The 22,286-nt window shown below is 34.9% G+C and overlaps 2 long non-coding RNA genes and 1 pseudogene across 2 annotated transcripts; 2 read left to right on the top strand and 1 right to left on the bottom strand.

The window, feature by feature from the left end:
* The first annotated feature begins 1,413 nt into the window (after nt 1–1,413).
* On the top strand, nt 1,414–2,893 carry LOC124451572. The gene is made up of 2 exons (XR_006950537.1): nt 1,414–2,207; nt 2,318–2,893. It is a non-coding gene; the product is annotated as an uncharacterized LOC124451572 (long non-coding RNA).
* Nucleotides 2,894–3,456: 563 nt separating this feature from the next.
* LOC124451556 lies at nt 3,457–5,000 on the bottom strand. The gene is made up of 2 exons (XR_006950519.1): nt 4,792–5,000; nt 3,457–3,679 (listed from the first exon to the last, which is right to left on the bottom strand). It is a non-coding gene; the product is annotated as an uncharacterized LOC124451556 (long non-coding RNA).
* A 434-nt stretch (nt 5,001–5,434) lies between these two features.
* LOC124451303 lies at nt 5,435–21,888 on the top strand (annotated as a pseudogene).
* The last annotated feature ends 398 nt before the right edge of the window (nt 21,889–22,286 follow it).

Below are 22,286 nucleotides of genomic sequence, written 5' to 3'. Positions count from 1 at the left end.
AGTGTTTGATGCAGTTGCATGATGTTGGTGTTAAAGTTGGAAGTTTAACGTGTGATGGTCCATCCACACATCTTGCAATGATGAAGTTGCTTGGAGTGAAACTTTCACTTAATGATTTCCAAGCATATTTTTTACATCCATCTGATTTAATGTTGAAAATTTATGCATTCTTAGATCCTTGTTACATGATCAAGCTTGTCAGAGGAGCAATTTCTGAATTGAGAACTCTGAAGGATGAAAAAGATGGTTTGGTAAGATGGCAATACCTAGTTGAGCTAGAAAAACTGCAAGCCTCAGAAGGCTTGCGACTTGCCAACAAACTAAAGAAAGCTCACATAAACTGGAAGCCACAGAAAATGAAGGTAAATTTAGCAGTGCAAGCACTCAGCTCGAGTGTTGCAGATGCTTTAGAGTTCTTTTTTGAAAATAGACATGTTTCGACATCTCATGATGCCATCTTCAGTATGAATGAAATAATAGGTGATACAGGGTTTATATAAAAGTAATATGAACCCTGTATCACCATCTCTAACATCATGAATGTCGAAGCATGTTATCAAAAGGTATTATATTAAATGTGTATTGGCAATAGTGCTTTTACGAAACTTTAGAGTTCTGTGAAGGTAAGCTCAAACTTCCACAGTTTAAAGGGTGTGATAAAACAGTCAAATTCATTCGAGTATTTGATCGCTTGTTTGACGTTTTGAATTCCAGGAATCCAATTGCTAAAAATTACAAAGCACCAATAAGGAAAGCGAATTACAAGCTGATAAAAACCTTCTTGGATGAAGCAAGGCAATACGTCTTAAATCTGAAGGGTGCTGATGGAAAGTCGATTTTTCCCATAAGAGGAAAACAGGATTCTTGGGGTTTCTGTTGTGCATTGAAGCAGTGCAAGGGCTTGCTGAGGATCTTGTTATAAGTGAAAATTCTCCCTTAAATATTTGCTTACTTATAAGACAAGTCAAGATCATTTAGAATTGTTTTTCAGCTGTGCGAGCGTCAGGAGGTTGGAACAACAACCCGACATCTCGACAGTTCAAAGCAGCGTACAAGCAGTTGTTGATGCGACATAACATTAAAGGAGGTCATGGAAATTGTGTTGCTCAGGATGGTACCGAAATTCTAGTAGACTAGAAGATCGGTGTGAGAGTGAACAAATGTCGGCAGATATTTCCGATGTAAATACTGCAAGAAGATACGATCTAGAACTGCGTGGGCCAGAACAAACTGACCACGATTACAGCGACACCTCAAACTACATTCAGCTTTCAGACTACAAGGAGGCAGCAATATCGTATATTGCTGGGTATGTCACAAAAATGGTGAAAAGGAAGATCCATTGTGATGATTGTATGGATGCTCTGACATCATCTAAAGAAAGAGCACCAGAACTATTTGTGGAATGGAAGAGCAACGGTGGTTTAAAAATACCAACTGACGATCTTCTGAAAGTGTGTCAGGAAACAGAGAAATGTGTAATGAGGATGGTAAATTCCTGCCATGGTGGCTTGCCACATGCAGCAGCAAACATATCGAGTGCAATTGCTGCGACGGTATTATCTGTGTGTGTAGAGAAAAAAGTTTTTAGCATGTTAGATGAGCATGTGTTAGAGTCGACAGTTACAGATAATCATGCTTATAAACTGATAAAGTGTTGTGCTGAGGCATTTGTGAAAATAAGAATGCATCACTTGACCAAAACGCAAAACGATAAGTTGCAGGGTCAGAAAATTCGTAAAAAGCTGTCTAAGCTTGTGTTGTTCAATCATCAGTAGATTGAACGTTGCCTGGACACTATTGTGTTTTCGAGGCTTTGCCTGTGCCTAGAAATGGAATTTTTCATTTGACTATTCCATTTTTTTGAGGCTGTAGGCGTCCTGGCACATAGCAATATGTGTTTCGAGGAGAAATTTAATGGTGCCTGCACATTTGTGTTCGAGGCTTAAAAATGTAACATGAAATTATAACCTAGTTTACGTAACTAAACAATTAAAAAGAATGAGAAGTAATTCGAAATGCAAGTCTTCTATGTGAGTATTCCTCTACAACATAGTACAATATAGAACAACAATAGCACAATATTCATTTTGAACTATTTTTTATAGAGAAAAAAATACTCAACAAAACAGCCCAATTGGACGACATAAGAAAACTATTTTGTGGTCGTAACATTGATAGCACTTTCAATCAGATCGAGCGTTGTAGTAAGTGCTTTTTTCAAAATTAAACCAGTCTGTAAATTGATAAATGAATTGTCAACGTTCTTTTAAAAATAAACGTTACTCAATATTAAACGCACGTGTTTAACTTACAGGTGACATTATGAATATTGCCGGGATGATCTGCATGCGGAAGTCCTTGAACAACGTTCATGATGCGTAACATTTTATCTTTAACATTTTTTTGTACCTTATAGTTCAATGAGTTCACATTGTTTATATAGTTTCTTGACTTGTAAAAAGCCAATGGTTAAACTTCGAATAACTTGAAAAAAAATTTAGAAGAATTTTACTTGAATGCAGGGGTGTGACTTGAGTCCCGAGAATGGAGAGGGGAAACGTTGCAGAATTTGATTTGCCCAACAAAAACGTAGTGTAATTTTTTATGTTAATACCAGCAAAATCGCTTTTTACTTAGTTATGAGTTGATCCAAACGTCATCGTTAATATTTGCCGTTTTAATTTCCGCAAAATTACATGCTTTGCTCGACAAAACTGCTAACTTTTTGAAAGGGAGAGGCTGAGCCACCACATATCAATCCCCTCTCCAGGATTTACACCCCTGTTTCAACGTTACTGATACAGCAATTAACGATTTGTGCACGCTAAATTTACATGTATATTATCATGGGAATCATCTCTTACAAACTATAAAAAACTTTAAAATTCAATGCAATATTTAGTTCTTCATAGTTAAAAAAAAGTTTGATTTGTTAACCAATCAGAATACAGCATTGGCGTTTGTCATTTGCATTTTTTTCCTTTTTTTTTAAATACTATAAATATTTTTAAAACTTGTCTGAATTTTCCTTTGCTTATTTCTTGTTTTTATTGTATTTGCCAACTTTCTATTGTGGTCCATGGATGAAAAAGAGGTTAGTACAGATCAATAATTTAATAATTTCTGATCTGAAAAGCTTTATATGAAGCTTTCAGCATGGAAGTAAACAAAAAGTGATTCATTTACATGGTTTAAATCCCTTCTTGCAAAATATCTATTTACACTTTATCGTTTTTTGCATACAAAAACACCAGATGCTAGATTATACAGATGAGGAAAAAGCAATGGACACTGGTATCAAATGTGTATAAAATTTGTTTTTGTTTTGAAAACTGAAAATCACTCAAATAGTTCAATTGCATTCAAAACAGGTCAGGAAACTGAAGAGGAAGATAATGAAAATGCAAGTGTGTATTTAGCCAAAATGTTATACTGTTTAATGATTGTTTTTGCTTTATTACACAATACAACAATGCATCAAAATGTGCTAAAAATCTACTACTATTTGAGGTGGCTCCAATTCTGAAAACCAAAAAAATAAAGAAGGTAAACAGTGCTTTGTATACAATACTGTTCTCATTCATATATGATATATGCCCATCAGCTCTCACATGATACTTTTGTCTTTTCACCTGAGCCTTTTCACCAAGAGTCTTTTCACCAAGAGTCTTTTAACCTGAAATTTAATCATACACATAACAAATCAAACAGCACCTAACAAACGATTTGTTTATGTAGAAAGCAATGTCTAAGCAAAAAGTTCATTTAAAGGTGTGGTATAGTGTATACATGTACTAATTGCCTTTGATGCCTGGCTGATAATTGCCATTGTTTTTTTTAATGAAGGAAGATGCTATAATTGTGGCCACAAAGGCCACAAAATGAATGAATGCAAGAAAAGTAATGACAAAAAATGAAATAACATTTCTTTCATGACCATTGTAATTGACAATTATATACTTTTTTTTGTATAGAGTTTAATCATATGAGAAGAAGTAAGTTTGATTGACCTAGTGATAAAACATCAGCTTGATTAGACGGTTGAAAACTTAAAGTTGCATGCATTATTGTTAACAGAATTAAGCTAATGACACAAACAAATAAAAAGTTTTATGAACTACAGCTTTCTTATGAATATTTAACAAGACGACGTTGCTATATATGCAAAAGATTGGGCCATGTTGCCAAGCAGTGTAGGGAAGGAAACCTACCAGTCAAAAACGTGCTGAACAATTGCAGCAACTGTACAATAAACCTTACAAGGAAATAAATTTTAAATATTTTTTTTTTGTCATTTAGTCATCTTTAGCAGAAATACAAAAAGATTATATATTGTTTTTTTTCTCAAAACTTCATTAAAAGAAAATTCTTATTGCAAATATGTTGTGTAACTTAGTCTGATTGCACTAACATACATTACCACATTGACATAAATATGACTATAGAGTACTCTTTAAGAGTTAAGTAAAGAACAAATTCTGAAGAAACAAGACATCTTGAGATGTAAAAATGTGAATCAAAACAAGACGTGAACTGTAAATTTTCGATTTATTTCAAAGTCATCCACAGACAGAATGATAATCCAAACCATGCATACACATATATTAAGAAATGGTTTGTTAAGTCATTCTGTCTGAGGATGACTTTGAAATAAATCGAAATTTTACAGTTCACTTCGCGTTTTGTTTTCATTCACATTTTTTCATCTCGAGATATCTCGTTTCTTCAGAATTTGTTTTTACATCTTTTAAATTGTCGGCTGGACATGGCTCAAGACTTTCTCCTTACCTTGAAAAGAGACCACATCGTCCACATCGTGCACATGTACATTAGACACGATGTTTAAAAACGTTCAAAGAGTTCTTTCGTACATAGTTTATAGTTAATAGCTTTCCTCGCAGGACCCGATGACTGGAAAGCAAGCACAGTTGACTCGCTGTTACGAATTGTAGGTTTTTATCGTGATTTTCATCAAAAAATTGCTAGCCGAATCCCAAATACACACATACATTTTCCTCACTCTTTCAGGAGGTGGAAATTGTGAAATTTTCGGAAAAGCGGTCAATTTCGGTAAATCTCAGCGGCAACGGACGAAATCCGCCATGTTTTTTACAACATCAGATATCTAAGGCCGCGCTTGAGATAGCCGCTCCAGTTATTATAGAACTCAATGACCGTGACGTGCTGGCAGAATACTATTAAATTACTTACTAATTATGTATTCACGACAAAATTTCGCTAAATTTTATCGACTTTTCTTTCGCTATTTGTGTCATGGAATACGACAAAATTATCGGAGAACACAAATGTTATTTCTAGAACAAATTTTAGCTTAAAACTGCTAAATCTATAAGTTAACTAAACAATATATCACTGTCAAATGTGCGTTTTAAATAATTCGAAAATAATATTTGCCATTTATTTCATTAAAATGCAAACTCGCAGATTTTAATATCTAAATATTTTGACCGATGCATTCGCATCGGTTGCATCGGTCTAGATCCGCCCCTGTTCAGGAATGTTGCTTTACAAAATGATTGCTTTATGATTTTGATCTATTCTAGAGGAAATAAACGCTGTTTAAGGAAATGAAAAATCTACAGGGTAAGTTTAATTATGTAAAGTTGTCCAATTTTCTTTCCAATTTTTCAATTTTAACATGACCAAAATGAGTTATTAACCTTGAATCTTAATTAATTCACAGTTATATCCAGACTACGCATGCGCACAAATTTGCTAAGTTTTATTGTTCAAAAGTTAGATTTATAAACGAGAATGTTGGTTTGATTTATTTATAATAAAATCTTCAGGAATGTTTCTTCTGCAACTCTACCTCCACTACCTGGTCAGCAAACATTCATTACAGCAGATCAATATTTCCTTCCTTTTGAGTTGGCTTGTCAAACAAAATGTGCCAGGATTGTCACCATTGCACTTGACTGTATACAAGTAAGTTGTTTTTTTTTGATGTGTTAGGACACTTGGATTCTTTAGTTGTAAGAAATAGATTTAATATTGTAAACTCTTTCATTGCATTGTTATTAAGTTATTGCAATTTGGTAGCACAAAATAAGTCTGCGGTATTTTCTTTTGTTAGTTACCTCCTAAATTTCTCCTAGAAATTATCAACCGTACTCATCTCCTATCAACAGTACTCATCCCCAAGCCTCACAACTTCACATGTGTCTTCACCACCATTTTGTATTCCTTCACAAATCTAGGTCATGTATTTTGCTTCTATAAATTTCAAACATTCTTTGTTCTTAGAAACTCATTGCTTATGGTCATATTGTTGGCGATACACCAGACTCCATTGAACCAGAGAGGCGTTTAATTGACAGAATTATCGAGACTATTTGTACTTGCTTTACCAGTATAAATACTGATGTAAATGTTCAAATACAAATTATAAAGGTATTTATAAAAAGTAATGTCAAACTGTTTAAGTATTTAATGAAAGAAATGTTATATCCTTGAGGAATTTAAAGAGGGTAATGACATATGTATCCCTATGTTTTTTACATTTTTTGTGCCATGAGTTTTTTGAATATCACATTGAATAATTGGATTCCAACAAGATTAAAAAAGGCTATGTGTTAACTGTGGACAGTTGAAAATGATCTGATTTTTATAATGTGTATGTTTTTATTATCTATATTTACAGGCTCTTCTAACAGCTGTTACATCAAGTACTTGTGAAGTTCATGAAGGAACTTTACTTCAAGCAGTTAGAACAGTTTACAACATTTACCTTGCCAGTAAAAGTCTTATTGGTCAAACAACAGCAAAGTCAACACTGACGCAAATGATAAGTCTTGTGTTTCAGAGAAGGGAAAGTCAAGCTGTAAGTTTTGTTCTGATGAACATAATATTTTTGTATCATATTGTACATCAATAGACATGTCAATGTTGATAACATTGTATCATAATGTACATCAATAGAGATGTCAATGTTGATAATATTGTATCATATTGTACATCAATAGAGATGTCAATGTTGATAAAATTGTATCATATTGTACATCAATAGACATGTCAATGTTGATAACATTGTATCATATTGTACATCAATAGACATGTCAATGTTGATAATATTGTATCATATTGTACATCAATAGCGATGTCAATGTTGATAATATTGTATCATATTGTACATCAATAGACATGTCAATGTTGATTGATAATATTGTATCATATTGTACATCAATAGAGATGTCAATGTTGATAATATTGTATCATATTGTACATCAATAGACATGTCAATGTTGATAATATTGTATCATATTGTACATCAATAGACATGTCAATGTTGATAACATTGTATCATATTGTACATCAATAGACATGTCAATGTTGATAATATTGTATCATATTGTACATCAATAGACATGTCAATGTTGATAACATTGTATCATATTGTACATCAATAGACATGTCAATGTTGATAATATTGCATCATTTTGTATATCAATAAACATGTCAATGTTGATAACATTGTATCATATTGTACATCAATACAGATGTCAATGTTGATAATATTGCATCATTTTGTATATCAATAGACTGAAAATGGAAATGAAGAAAAGGATGATAGCGATAATTTTAAGGAGAAAACTGACATCAATCCTTTACCAAATGGTGAAATCCATCATGGCGACGAGAAAGTTGAAGATGTGAACGGTAAGAAAGAAATTCTACTTGTTTTTGGAAATTTGAACCTCCCCCCTGAAATTGTCTGAGAAGATAATCAACCACCCTGTGCAAAAAAAACTTGTCTGCGTGTTTCTTTTGTTTTCAAAAACTGGCTTTACGACGATATTGCTGACCAATCCTTATTTTTCAATATTTTTGATGGCTTTCATTTACAGATAGCGAAGTCTCCGTTTCTTCCACGGAGGTTAAAGATAAGGATGTTATTGATACAGTTATCATGAATGAAGAATCAATGGTTGAAGAGAAGAGTGTAAAAGATGTTGTTGATGATGTCAGTGATGCTGTGAACGATGACACAAAACAGGATTTAGTCGAAACAACAGTTGACACTAATGTCTCGGAGTCTGTTGATAAAGAACAGCATTTAAATGACTCAGACGAGTTAAACAATGTTGCTGTAGATGACTTGCCTTCTAAGACTTCTTCAAATGGCAATACAAAAGAGCATATAGGTGAAGAAAATGAAGAATCATCGAAGAATGCCTATGAAAAACATCTCGATGGAAGCTCAAATGTTAATGAGAAGTCAAATGTTAATGGCGATTCCCCAAGTGTAGCCCAGGTACAAGATGTTGGTGATCCATCTGAATCCAAAGCAATCCCACCAAATAGCGTTGATATTGATTCAGAAGCAAAGACAAATGACTCGACTACTAGCGAAGTTTCAGAGCCCAAGGAGGATGATGGGAATGAAACTGCACGAAGTTCCGTCTCCGAGTCTCAGTCTGATATGCCCAGCGAGACGTCAAGTGAAGGCAAGCCACCTCAACAAAGATTTTCTCATATCACCCAGAAGGATGCATTCTTAGTGTTTAGGTCATTGTGTAAATTATCGATGAAACCGCTTGCGGAAGGACCGTTGGACCCCAAGTAAGTTAGCTACAGTTTTTTTTAGATGTATCTTGATAATGTGTAAAACTCTCATTGATCATAAGTCACTTCAAAAAAGTGGTTTGATCTAATTTATATTGTACTATCAGTTCATGTCATCATGAATATCTTTACTACAGAAACTTCGACTTATTTTCGATACTAAGATACATGTATCAAACTGTTCGTTTATATCTTCTTGATCCAATATTACTACAGAAGGAAACCTAAGCTAAACAAACTTTATTTATACTATAGATATCTATAACTAAATTCCTAACTGTTCTTAAAGATCATGCAGTAAAGGTCATCTCTTATTGATATAACTTTATGTACTACATGAACAAATTGAATTCAACTAAATTGACCTGACATATACAAGATAGCTCTATCAGTACTTTTTTAAAGTATGATTTTAGCATTAGCCTTTAAGATTTACTCGCGATAAAAAAAACCTTTCATTATTTTCAGATCGCATGAACTCAGATCTAAAATTCTCTCACTGGAGTTGCTGTTAACTTGTCTTCAAAGTGCCGGACCTGTTTTCCGTACTCATCCAATGTTTATCAACGCTATAAAACAATATTTATGCGTCGCATTATCAAAGAATGGCGTCTCATCTGTTCCTGCTGTGTTTGAACTATCGTTGGCAATCTTTCTCACACTTTTGTCATACTTCAAGACACATTTGAAAATGCAGATTGAGGTGAGTTTTAGGAATTAAACTTTCACGTGACATTTTAGATTCTGTCGAAACTATGATTTAGATCAATCATGAATCCGATATTATAGTGTAAACTTTCCGTGAAATGTTAATTGTTTCGTTTGTTTGATAATTTCGTTTGCTGCTGCAATAAGCGCTGATATTTTGAACATTTCAAAACTTTTCACTTTTTTGCTATAATTTACGTGTCGTAACCAGACGACTTAGGTTAGTACTTTATGTTATATTGTATAATTTTGACCAGGTGTTCTTCAAAGATATTTTCTTAAACATTTTGGAAACGTCGACAAGTTCTTTTCAACATAAATGGATGGTGATGGGGACGTTAACTAGAATATGTTCAGGTAATCTCATCATTGTCATGTAAGTGTGTGTACTTCACTTCAGTTCATCAAAATTTCAGTTCATCGTCAATTTTTTCGTGTATTCCTTCTTATCCATTTACTCACCAATCTTTCAATCCATTCGTTACAATCATCCATTGAATACCTTGCGTTTGTACCTCAATTCATCTTTCCTGTATCTGTACATTTCGGCTATCCAATCTCGTTCATCTGCACTTTTATCCATTTACTAACAATAATATAAGGCGTGAAATGATTGCTCTGTAGCTGTGTTTGCATTAGCCTGTACAAACGTGCGTATCTGAGCTACATCAATTATATCAATCAAAGATAATTTGCAAATGAATCATGAATACATGTTAGAGAAAAATTTTAAACTTTTTTCTTGAAGTTGTCTGTTTCGCATTACTATTATGTACAAAAGAACTAAATGATGTTTTTTGGGTTTGTACTGGCTTATGCAAACCTTGAGACTTTGCTGAGAACACTCTAGCTGGTGCAAACCGTCAACTTTCGGTGTAAAGCTTGCACTGACATTGTCTCAAGTTCTACCAAATGTCTCTTCCATTTGCTTAACCCTGTACAACAATTAAGCATCTTTTATTTCCAAATCCCATCCTATATTCAGTCTTCACAATTTCTTCGTGGGTGTGCAAGAGGTGAGGTGTAACCTTTCCCTTACTAATTATCAATATACCAAACAATCAAATTTTTGATTTTATCTTCCTGTCATCCATTAATATCCATTCATATTAGCCATTAATGTCCATTTGGATTTTGATCCAATGTGGCGTATTATTGTTTTAGATTATGATTGGTGAGCTGATTGGTGATCCAGGACAGTAAGTATGTTTTTTCACATCTCCCTCGCGTGACAAACACGTGAAAATCACGTTAAGACGTTTGATTCTCATCTTAAGTATTTATTTCAACATAAATTGAGTCAAGAAAAGTTGATTATGTTAATTTGCCATGAAGCCCATGGATGTTTGCTCATGATGCATGAAATAGTTAATCAGAAAATTTAATCGTAAAATCAAGAATGTTTAAAATACGTTTAAGCTTGCATTAAACTTCGTGTAAAAGGACAAAAGCTGTTTGAAACTAAGCATTATCTTCAAATCTCTTGGTTATTTTGTCCATAAAAAACAAAACAATTTTTAAATGCTCAAAATTTCTCTATCCAGTAAATAATATTGACAGAATTCAGTAAGATTTGCTACTGTTCAAAATAAGCAAACAATATGTTTAGTACACTTAGATATATTGTTCGTCATGTCCTCAACTGTTCTTCATATCCTCAACTGTTCCTCGTGTCTTCCTATACTTTTTAGATATGAACGGGAGATAATGTACGCCTATATAGATCAGTTGGATTTCACTGGTACCAATCTTGTGCAAGCTCTGCGATTGTTCTTACATAACTTCCGGCTTCCCGGTGAAGCGCAAAAGATCGATCGACTCATGGAGAAGTTTGCGAGTAGGTTCTGTGAAACGAACCCAAAGTGAGGACATGATTTGTGTCTTGTTATCTGTTGTTTTACATCTCGCATTGCATGCTGGTTCGTGAAACTTGCCAAATGACTTTTGTCTATGAACCATGTGTTAATTTTTTTCTTCATTTAACATCAACAATAATTTATGACTAGTTTTTGACGATTTTGGGGTTTTTAAGTATTTTCTCATCGAACTTTTATTATTCGAGTTTTGAGGACTGCAATCTGCTGTTAGATAGATGTAAAGTGAGTTGTTTGAACTGGGAGTATTGTTACATGTTTGTAAATGTAGATCGTCCAGGTTTGTAGAGTCCTGAGAAGGACTGTTGTTGTTGATGTTGACTGACGTTTCTACAACCTTACTTATGTACAAACATGTCTAGATATAGCTAGGTTAGACTGTCTATGATAAACTTTTATTTTATATTTATCATTTATATTTTAGTGACGATGTGTTTGCTAGTGCAGACGCTGCCTACGTTCTGGCTTATTCTATCATCATGTTGACTACTGATCTACATAGTTCACAGGTTACACAGACTTACTTCATTTGCAATGATTTTCTATAAAAGTGACTTTATGTCTAAGATCACGTGACTCATTGTGGTCACGCGAGATTTCCATGGCGTTGATATGGAGCCTTCATTGGAATCACGTGAAAAATTAGCCTTTAGATGCGACATCGTAATCACGTGAAATTTTCTTTCAGGTTAAACGGAAAATAACGAAAGAGCAGTACATTCAAATGAATCGTGGTATAAATGACAGTAAAGATCTTCCATCTGAATATCTTGAAGCAATTTATGATGATATTGCACAGAATGAAATCAAGATGAAACATACACCAAAAGTTAACAGTAGATACGATGCTACATGTATGTATTTGAACATTAATACGAGAATCAAGGCTTAACTGAAAAAATTGTACAGATGCTAGGTAAAGGTCTTGACTGCGAAGTGTGGAGTCCTAGTTCTGAGATGAAGGTGAAGGTCTTGAGATGGAGGTGTTGGTCTTGAGATGGGTGTAGGAAAGGGGCTTATATTGGATATTGTGATGTTTGGTGTTGGTCTTAAGAGAGCTTCATTGCATTTTCATGAAAGTAAGAAGATTTTTTATTGTGTCTCCACTTTACAGATTTACAAAGTGAGAAACATCGTCGTATGTTGTATTCTATGGAAATGGAGCAGATGGCGGAAAACGCCAAAACACAAATGGAAGACGTGAGTCATATTCAGACGGATTTTGTCACGGCGACACAGATTGGTCACGTGAAGACAATGTTCAAGGTACGGGGGGGATGGAGTCTGGAGATTGTTTGTGGTGTATGTAAGGATTGATTAACGAAACGTTAATTGTGATGTCAACTTATACGGACAATGCCAAGTGCGGGGGGCGTAGATTCCAAAATATGATGACATTCATCTTAATCTTGTTAAAGAAAAGACTTAGATTTTATGTAATAAATGTTTACGATGACTAAGAGTTAATCTGTTAGATAATCTAATCATTTAGCTGACCAATGAATGATTTGACTGGATTTTCTATTGAGAAAATCCACTACTTTAAATCTGCTTCTTACAACCGGCCCAGTCCCCATTGTTGACCATTTTGTTTTGTGTGTTTAAGGTTGCATGGAGTCCGTTTCTTGCCGCGTTCAGCGTCAATCTACAAGACAACGACGATCCTTCTGTTGCTTCATTTTGTCTTGATGGAATCCGCTGTGCAATACGAATATCTTGCATATTCAGCATGCCTGTAAGTTGATAAACACACAACATTCTGTTCATTTTATTATATTTGGGTATGAAATAATGACATTAATGTCTCTGCATACCTTTTCATCCCCTGGTGATCTTTTCCCGGGTATAAATATATATTCAAAAATATGTTGAATGTTGAATTGTTGAATACACGTCGTGTTCTTTGCGTGTTATATGTTCAAGGTTAAGATGATACTCATATGTATACAATAAAAACAGATGTTTGTTTACCTTTAAATTAATTGTCTGTTTGTGTACATATATGGATATATCAGGATGCATGTGAATGTGAAATAATCTTTTCTTAAAAGTTTTTCAATGATTACAGTTAGTTATAATGATGTTAGGGAATATGAATGGAGATTCTTTACCATAAAGTTCATTTTTCGATACTTCTAATAACTCTTTTCACATTGTAGTTGGAAAGAGATGCTTTCGTACAAGCGCTATCCAGGTTCACTTTACTTACTGCGACCAGTGGCACACATATTCATGAAATGAAAACGAAGAACATCGAGACGATCAAGACACTTCTTACCATCGCTCAAACGGATGGTAATTACATCGGGAAGTCTTGGCTCGAGGTAGAGAGAATCATCTTGCTATATATTATGGTTTGTGTCTACGGCTGAAAATATGATCGATTGTTTTTTTTCATCAAAGGAAAAAGTCTAGGTCTTGTCTGTAGTGGAAACTTCACGATATTGCTACAGTCTTTACTTCTCATTTTTCCAAGTGCTTTGTTGACCGTATTTCATACCATTCATCAGAGAATCGTATAACAAATGTACATCAGTAATAAATATGCATAAGAAAAGGAAGTTTTTTCTCAAGATATTTTTTATTTGAAGATATTTTCTACGTATGTATTTAACGTTTATGTTCGTCTTGTTGGACACTCGTTTTTGTTGCTCAAATGCTTGTTCTGCTCGGCGCATCTTTCTACGTTTCCCTAAAGTCATTGTTTTCATTCTAGATACTGAAATGCATTTCCCAACTTGAATTGGCTCAACTTATCGGTACTGGTGTGAAAACGCGATACCTTCACACGGCGTCCAGCGGTGTTACTAATTCACCCACAGCATTCACCGCAAACAACAAGACATCTTATGATATAACCACAGGTTGCTTATAACATTGTTGTGACGCTCATAGAAAAATGTCAAATACTAACGTTGGGTGCTTTTCTTTGCTTGTATTTCTATGAAGGTCGGATGCCTGTTGCTGCTGACTCGAAAAAAGCAGCTGGCTCACAGGAAGCCATTGGGGAGACCGCTGCACAAAGTGTTGTCGTTGCAGTTGACAGGTAACGTTTACTTTAACGATAGCTATGTGGATTTTTTTTTGACCTATCTCCCACCCCAGGGGCGAAGCTAGATTGTTAATGCAGGGGGAGGGGTGAATATTCATATATATGGTCATATATTCCGCTGTGACCAACTAATTTCTTTTTCAAATTAAATAATGTCAGGCAAAACTAAATATATGAATATTCACCCCTCCTATTCAGTCTTCTGGCTTCACCCCTGCCCCCCCCCCGGAATCTTTAAAATTGTCTTTAAGCTAGAGTGGGGCTTGTAAAAGCAAGAAATATCGATGGATGATTCCCTATGTAGGCATGTTCATTGTCCATGTTAGCAGAGTCCTGAGAATGACTGTTATTGTTATTGTTGACTGACGTTTTGACATCCTTAGCGGTAGTCATCTTCAGGCTCAAGTGAACCAGAGAACCTTGAACATAAACATGAAAATATAATTTTGAAGAACTCGTGCACTGTCCATACGTTATGTTCTCTCAGCAGAAAATCTTCATCTCAACTTCTTCATTGTGTTTTATTACGTTTAGAGTTTTCACGGGATCAGTGAAACTGGATGGTGATGCTATCGGTAGGTTTACATGTATACATTAAACTGCATCTTACATAAGATTTTTATACATCTAACTTGACCATAATTCACTGACCATTCTTTATCTCAAGTATCCAAATCTCCAATACCCGAAATCTCAAGTATCCAAATCTCCAATACCCGAAATCCCAAGTACCCAAATTTCTAGTACTTAAATCCCCTGTTCCCAAATACCAAATACCAAGTATCCAAATCCCCATTTCTCAAATCTCAAATATCGTTATCTCCTGTATCCAAATCTCAAAATGTTTTCGTTTTTCTCCTAAGTCGATTTCGTGGAAGGTTTACGTCAAGTCTCGGAAGTTGAGCTTTCCAATCCTACAATGATACGTATGTTTAGTCTGCAGAAGATCGTAGAGATTGCTTATTACAATATGGGTCGTATTCGGCTGCAATGGTCACGAATATGGGCTGTGTTGGGAGATCATTTTAACAAGGTTAGCGATTATTAACGACTAAGATTTATCTTGATATTATGGATAAAACATCACGTTGTTATGATGTACTCAGGTATAGTAACAACATAATCGTTGTCTTCAATGCTCTATCAACTAAACTATCAGATCAGCTGTGAACTATGATGATATTTTAAAACACAGTTCTAGTTTCTTTCATATCTCAAGTATAAAAACAAGATAATCAATGCCTTCATCTCCAATGTTCTACCAACTATAGTACTTCTCCATCTTAGATAATTTATGTGCCATTTTAGTGTGGTTGTAACCCTAATGAAGAAATTGCGTTCTTCTGTGTCGACTCTTTGCGACAATTATCCATGAAATTCTTGGAAAAGGGGGAATTGCCAAATTTCCGATTTCAAAAGGATTTTCTCCGACCCTTTGAATACATAGTGAAGAAAAACAGGTAAGTTTATGGAGGAGTCAATTCTGTCAGAAAATGTAAAGTTTCTTGCAGCTTGAAAATCTTTCTCTCAAATAAACAAAATTTGTGGCAGACTTTGCAGATTCTTTTCCAAGTTGAAATTTTACGAAGAATTTTACAAAGGACGTCTTTCAATGAATCGCTCTGTTTTGTCTGTTATAATTCGAAGGATTTGATTAAAGTTCTTTCTTCGATATGTTTATGAACTTGGCAACAAGGACTGTAATTTTCAGTCTGCGATTTGCTTGAATCAACAACTGGATTTTTCGCATTTTAGTTCTTCCACAATTCGTGATATGGTCGTACGATGTGTCACACAAATGGTGCATTCGCAAGCCGCAAACATCAAATCTGGTTGGAAAAATGTTTTCTCCGTTTTTCATTTGGCTGCGTCCGATCATGATGAAGGAATCGTGGAACTCGCTTTTCAAACAACAGGTTTGTAGTTTAATGAAGGAGCTTTTTCTTCTAATCTTACCGCCGACCTGTCTGTTGCGCTCTTTGGTAAGGTCCTTGTATCGGTGCAAATTTTAAAATTTTAAAATAAAAATGGTTGCATATGTTTGAAAAATGATGGTGAATCCGTTTCCAATCTTGAACTATTTAGACATCTGTAAAATATTGTTAGATTAAATTCAATATGAATTTGAATATCATTTAAGTAAATGTGTTTCTCGGATGTAACAGAGAGCTTCGTTTATTTTGCAACAAGAATTTTATGTGTTCGTTCTTTTCCATGGTAATTCAGCCATATTCGTATAAGTTTTCAAGGTAAACTTTTATTTACCATAAAGTCGATGGATGTTCGCCTCATGATGCATGAATGAAAATTAAACGAGAGTTAATGGAGAAATGAAATAAATGTATGAAACATTTTTTCGTTGATGCAAATTACGTGTCAAAAGGCAGAGTTTTTTAAACTTTTCTAGCCCTGTTTCACTACTGTTTCAACGTCACTTGTAAATCAAAGCTTTCACAGATTCATTTATCCCACAAGATTATCAGTGTATAAATTTCACATCCCCCGCCCATTTTCTCTTTCAGCCACGATTTTTGAGAAATATTTCTCCGCGACCATCGACTCTTTCCAAGATGCCGTCAAGTGTCTCTCGGAATTCGCATGCAACGCAAGTTTCCCGGACACGAGTATGGAAGCAATAAGACTGATACGAAATTGCGCCAAATTTGTTTGCGAAAATCCTGTGGTACGACGATTGCAAATCTACTTTCTTTTCACCTTTGAAATAAATTAAAATTTTGCAAAATCGCATCAAAGCTAACCACTTTGGATCAAATCCAACCCAAATCATCTATTTCAATCGCTTTTTCGTGTAGCATTTTCCAATGGCGTCTGTTTTGTTTTCTTTTATAAACAGATGTTTAAAGACTACAGAGTAGAGGATGCTGGGATATCAGAGCAGGACAGAATCTGGGTGAAAGGCTGGTTTCCAGTCCTTTTTGAGCTTTCGTGTATCATCAACCGATGTAAACTAGATGTCAGAACAAGGTATGGTGGAAATATTGAGTTGTATGTACTGTATAGATTAGTATGTATTGTATAATTTAAATGTGAGCTCTTTTCCATCCATCAACTAGAGGCCTAACCGTGATGTTTGAAATCATGAAAACATACGGGAACACGTTTCTCCAACATTGGTGGCGTGATGTGTTTAAAGTCGTGTTTCGAATTTTCGACAACATGAAACTACCAGACAGACAGATAGATTGGCAAGAGGTTAGAAAACTGTTATTATTGTAACCATTTCAATTGTGTATCCACTCCATTGAACTAAAATACATGGAACGCTACCTGTAATAGAAAACCGTAGTAATTTTTTGAAGCCATATTTTACACCCAGACACGCGTGTGTAGTTCAATCAATTTTCACTCCGCGAGAGAATCTCGAAACACTAAACACGCGTGTCTGGGTGTAAGATTTGGCTTCAATTATTTGCTTCATGTAGCGTTCCATGTATTTTAGTTCAATGATCCCCTCATATCCCCCTTTATTTCTTATTCACTTCTATCCACTTTCATTCTAGAGTGATTTCATTCTGTATATCTACTCGTATTCACTTCATTCTCTATCCATTCTTATCCTCTTGCATTCCCTATTCACACGACGATTGCATTTTGTGTAAACGATTTGTACCAGTATGGAAGGTTTGAAATACTCGTTTGTGAAAGTTACCCAACTGTAAAGAATGCTTTTGCTTTTAAATCAGGAAGGAGTAGTGTTAAACTGCGGGAAGGTTGTTTCCTTTGCATAGAATAATGTCTGTATAAGGTGTTGTATTTCCTCGTTATAAAATGAGACATCAGCTGAGGATGTTTTGAAATTTGTGATGTTTCTTTATAGAAATGAGAATGGATGACAACAACTTGAAATCACGCTCTATATGATATCTTCGATGTTTTTACTCAGTATTTTGATATTCTTGCTGAAATTCTTGATGATATGTATGGCCATCTAGAGTGGTGTGTCAAACAAGGTAAGCTTGAGATTACGCAAAGTGTTTGTGCTTGGCATTTGCCTTGGTGATTGGTTCGTTGTGTCAGAGTTTGTGATTTGTTTGAAGTATGAGAGTGTGTGATTAGTTTGAACTATGAGAGTTTGTGATTGGTTTAAAATATCAGAGTTAGTGATTGCTTTGAAGTATGAGAGTTTATGATTGGTTTGGTTGGAGGTACATTAGTATACAAGAAGTATCAGCGTTTCTTACAGGTTCGACTGTAAATGTTTTGTAACACCATGTCCTGCTTTGCTCGATCATTCAATACATGTCTCTAGATAACGAGCAGTTAGCGAGGTCTGGTACCAATTGTTTGGAAAATCTCGTCATATCCAATGGCAACACGTTCTCCGAAGACGTCTGGGAAAAGACATGTCAATGAGTAAAGACGATATTTGAATCAACCGTACCTCACGAACTATTGAAATGGAGACCCGCTGACCAACAAGTAATGAGTCTACCCACACCTGATGTCACTCCTGCGTCATCACCACTTAAGGTAAGTTACACTTAGGGCCTGATTATATGGAGGCGAGTTGGCCTGGATAGCGAGCTAGCCCAATGATTTCAAGGGAGTGAAAAGAGCCAAAACGTCAAGGTTTAAAATTACAACTGTTTGCGAAGTGCCACACGCCATTCCGTTTGTAATTCTTAAATCAAGGCAAATTGGTTGTTTTAATTTTAAATGTTTTGCGTAGTTATTAACTCAGAATATTGTGAAATTGCTTGAGAAGATTTATCTGATAATAAGTATTGAATCGTTTCCATTTGCCAAAATGATTTAACATTTGGTTAATCCCGGCTACCGGGATCATGTAATCCGCCCTTTTGTATTTTTTATGATCTCTTAAAGCCCGACAGTCTAAAATTATAGACAAATTTTCAAAACTATTCTGTTTGTTTTATGTATTTATTACCCTTAAAATTGACGTATATTGTAGATAATGTCACCTGTTGACCTGGAGGATGATATCGTGCCTAAATATCCGGAAGGTAAATAAAAAGTTTGTGAATTCTTTTAAAGGAAAATTTTTGCTTCAATTGTCTCCATAATTATAAGATTGGAAAATATTTCATGGTAAGCTAAAGCTCGCATAATAAAAAAGCTCATTTGAACCAAAAGCTCATATGAAGCAAAAGTTCGCATATTGCAATATAGCTCGTGTGAATCTTTAACTCGTATGGACCAACAACTTGCATTCTTTGAGTAACAAGTGAAAATTTTCCGTATTATTTTTCAGTCGAGGACGAACAAGATGGTCAGCAATCGTCAAAAGGTTTGAATGAAACGGAGGAGGAAATGCCTCAAGAAACAGTTGAAGAAACCAAAGAACAAGACAGCATTAGTTTACATAGTGCGCCTAGTTTACGATTCGAACCTGTCGAAGAACACGAACCAGGTAACTATGTGTTAGAAATCAATTGAGATTAATAATTTGTTGTCACAGCCTGCTGCCATTTACGTGTTTAATTTACTTTCGTTTGTTAGAAAAGCCTAGCAAAACGTATAATTGATTTATGCGTTTGAAAATCTTCTAGTAAGATAAATTAGCCCTTTATTTGGCATATTTTTGCCGACAAATGAAAAAATCGTCTGAGCGTGAATACGGAAATGTTCAACCAACACCCGAGTGACATTTTTAATTTTTTCATGTATGTACTTTAACGTCGTAAAATCATCTCATTATTTTAGTTGTGCAGAAGGAGAGGATGTTGTTCAATTCATTGATCATTAAGTGTGTCGTTCAATTGGAACTTATCCAAATGATCGACAATGTCGTCTTTTTCTCAAGCACCAGCAAGCGACAAGATGAAGGTACTATGGCTGAATTACAGGTCAGTTGTATTTACGGTCATTGTAGGTAATACTGAGATAAATCGCTTTGTCGTAATGTTGTTATACCAGAGTTTCCCTTGGTGGCATAACAAAGTTCTTAGCTGAAGCACAGAAATGTAATATACAGAAAGGTCACTTGTGTCTAAACCTTTGATGTTTTTGTCCTCAAGCATATTGTGCCGCGCATATCGACTGCCATTATTCCAGCAAGATATTTAGGGCTTATCACTTGTTTCCAAACATTAAAATGAAACGACGTCATTTCTTATATTGAAATATTTTTAATTTCATTACGAAGAAATGACGTCATGTAATTGTAGTGGTTGGAAACAAATGAAAAACCCTAAATATATCTTGCTGGAATAATGGCGGCCATGAGGACGCAGTGCACACTTGAGTGGCCCTTCTGTATAATTATTATTCTGTGGTTGTAGGGGTGGGGTGGTCACAAAGTCATATATGCATCTCTTAATCTGTAAAGAACAATTGATTTCACTGGAAGTTAATACAGCAAAACATGAATATGTGAACCTCCCTATTTATCGAGTTCACAACTGGTTCCTCCTTCTTTAGACACGTAAAAATTTCAATAACTATCTTCAAGAGACTTTATACAATAAACTTTTTCCTTGGGTTGAATTCCTTAAAGTTCCTTATGTGTTGTATGCAGGCTTGTAAGATCCTCTTTCACCTGATTGGTCAAACTGATTCTCTAAATCACCTGCAATTGTGTAGTAAATCCTCTTTCACCTGATTGGTCAAACTGATTCGCAAAATCGCCGGCATTGGTGTAAAAATAGCCAAATTGCAAATTTTACGAATTTTACTTTCCTTCGCGAATTACCAAAAGAAATCATAGAACTGAACTATGTGATAACTGGAGTGCTATCGTGATGATTACACTATTATATTACACTATTTATATACATAATGGCAGTCGGGCTATTTAGTTAAAAAATAGCCATTTGAATACCATATGTAGCTACAACCGTGTTTTTCCATAGAGTGATTGTAAACCATAATCCAATCAAATGCGTTCTTTGAGAGTTTTGCATCTTGGTTTTTGATGTTTATTTACCCAGAGCTGAGCTTTCATACAATTTCATGTTTTGACATTGTTATAAGTAGCAACGATACACTGTAGTCAGAGTTGTTTACTTTTAATAATCGTACATGTCTCATTATGATTGGTGACTTAGTTTTTCATTGTTTCAGGGTCTCAACACTCCTCGACGAACCGCTAAAGGAAAACACGACGGACTGTTTCCACATCTTACCTCTAACCAGCTGTTTTTGTTTTGGGAAGTGCTGGAGAACTCGTATAAGTTTGCTTAAAGCTTCAATTGTAACAACGAGCTGAGGACGGCGCTTTGGAATGCTGGTAAACGTTTCATTAATATATTGTAGCATTTGACACGAGCGACACATTTTTGTACAGTTTCTATTTGAATTGAAAATTAATACACGAGTAAAAACATCACATTCAAAACGTTCAAGGAAAAAGGCAAATTTGTGGCTGTCTTTCCTATTAGGGCACTCACTCCAAAAGCTGTGCATGTCCGTATACCTAGACACCCACATGCAGCGTGACCAAGTTTCTTTACCAGATTTGGTCGTATGAGCTTAAACTCTCCTCCCCCCCTTTTCTTAATGTTGCATCTACATAAAACAGGTGGGAAATTCTAAGGTCATTAGACCAAGTCTTGTGAAAGTAAAAAACATTTGCTTTTATGGTTACACTGCACGCATAGTTTTTTCTGATAAATAAAGATTGAGGACACACAAGTGATGATGATGATGATGATGAAACTTTATTAAAAGAAGGTAAACACGTGACACAACAAGTGTGAAAAACTTGTGGCCCTCAAACTAACAAACTACGAAATCAATTACAATTTAAAAACCAGAATTACACAAGACTAAAAATACTAAAAAAACTAAATAATAAATTATTCTGTCAGCATATCTGAATTAGCTTTATCATAAAGTTTCTTTTTAAAAAGTGAAGCTGATGAAAGTTTACGAATAGTAAGAGGTAGACTGTTCCAAAATCGAGTTGCAGTAGCAGCAAAAGATCTCCCACCATCATTTTGTCTCTTTATTTTGGGTAAACAAATAGTTAAGTCTTTATAACGAGTATTTCTATTGTGGCGACTGGCATTTGTTGGTAGAATATCAATAATATAAGATGGAAATTTACCATAGAAACGTTTATGACAAATCATGGCCTATCT

This window comes from Xenia sp. Carnegie-2017, unplaced genomic scaffold (assembly GCF_021976095.1).
Source record: "Xenia sp. Carnegie-2017 unplaced genomic scaffold, XeniaSp_v1 HiC_scaffold_24, whole genome shotgun sequence".
Taxonomy (NCBI): domain Eukaryota; kingdom Metazoa; phylum Cnidaria; class Anthozoa; order Malacalcyonacea; family Xeniidae; genus Xenia; species Xenia sp. Carnegie-2017.
Note: the sequence above shows the minus strand (reverse complement) of the source record. Positions and strands in the feature narration are given on the sequence as shown.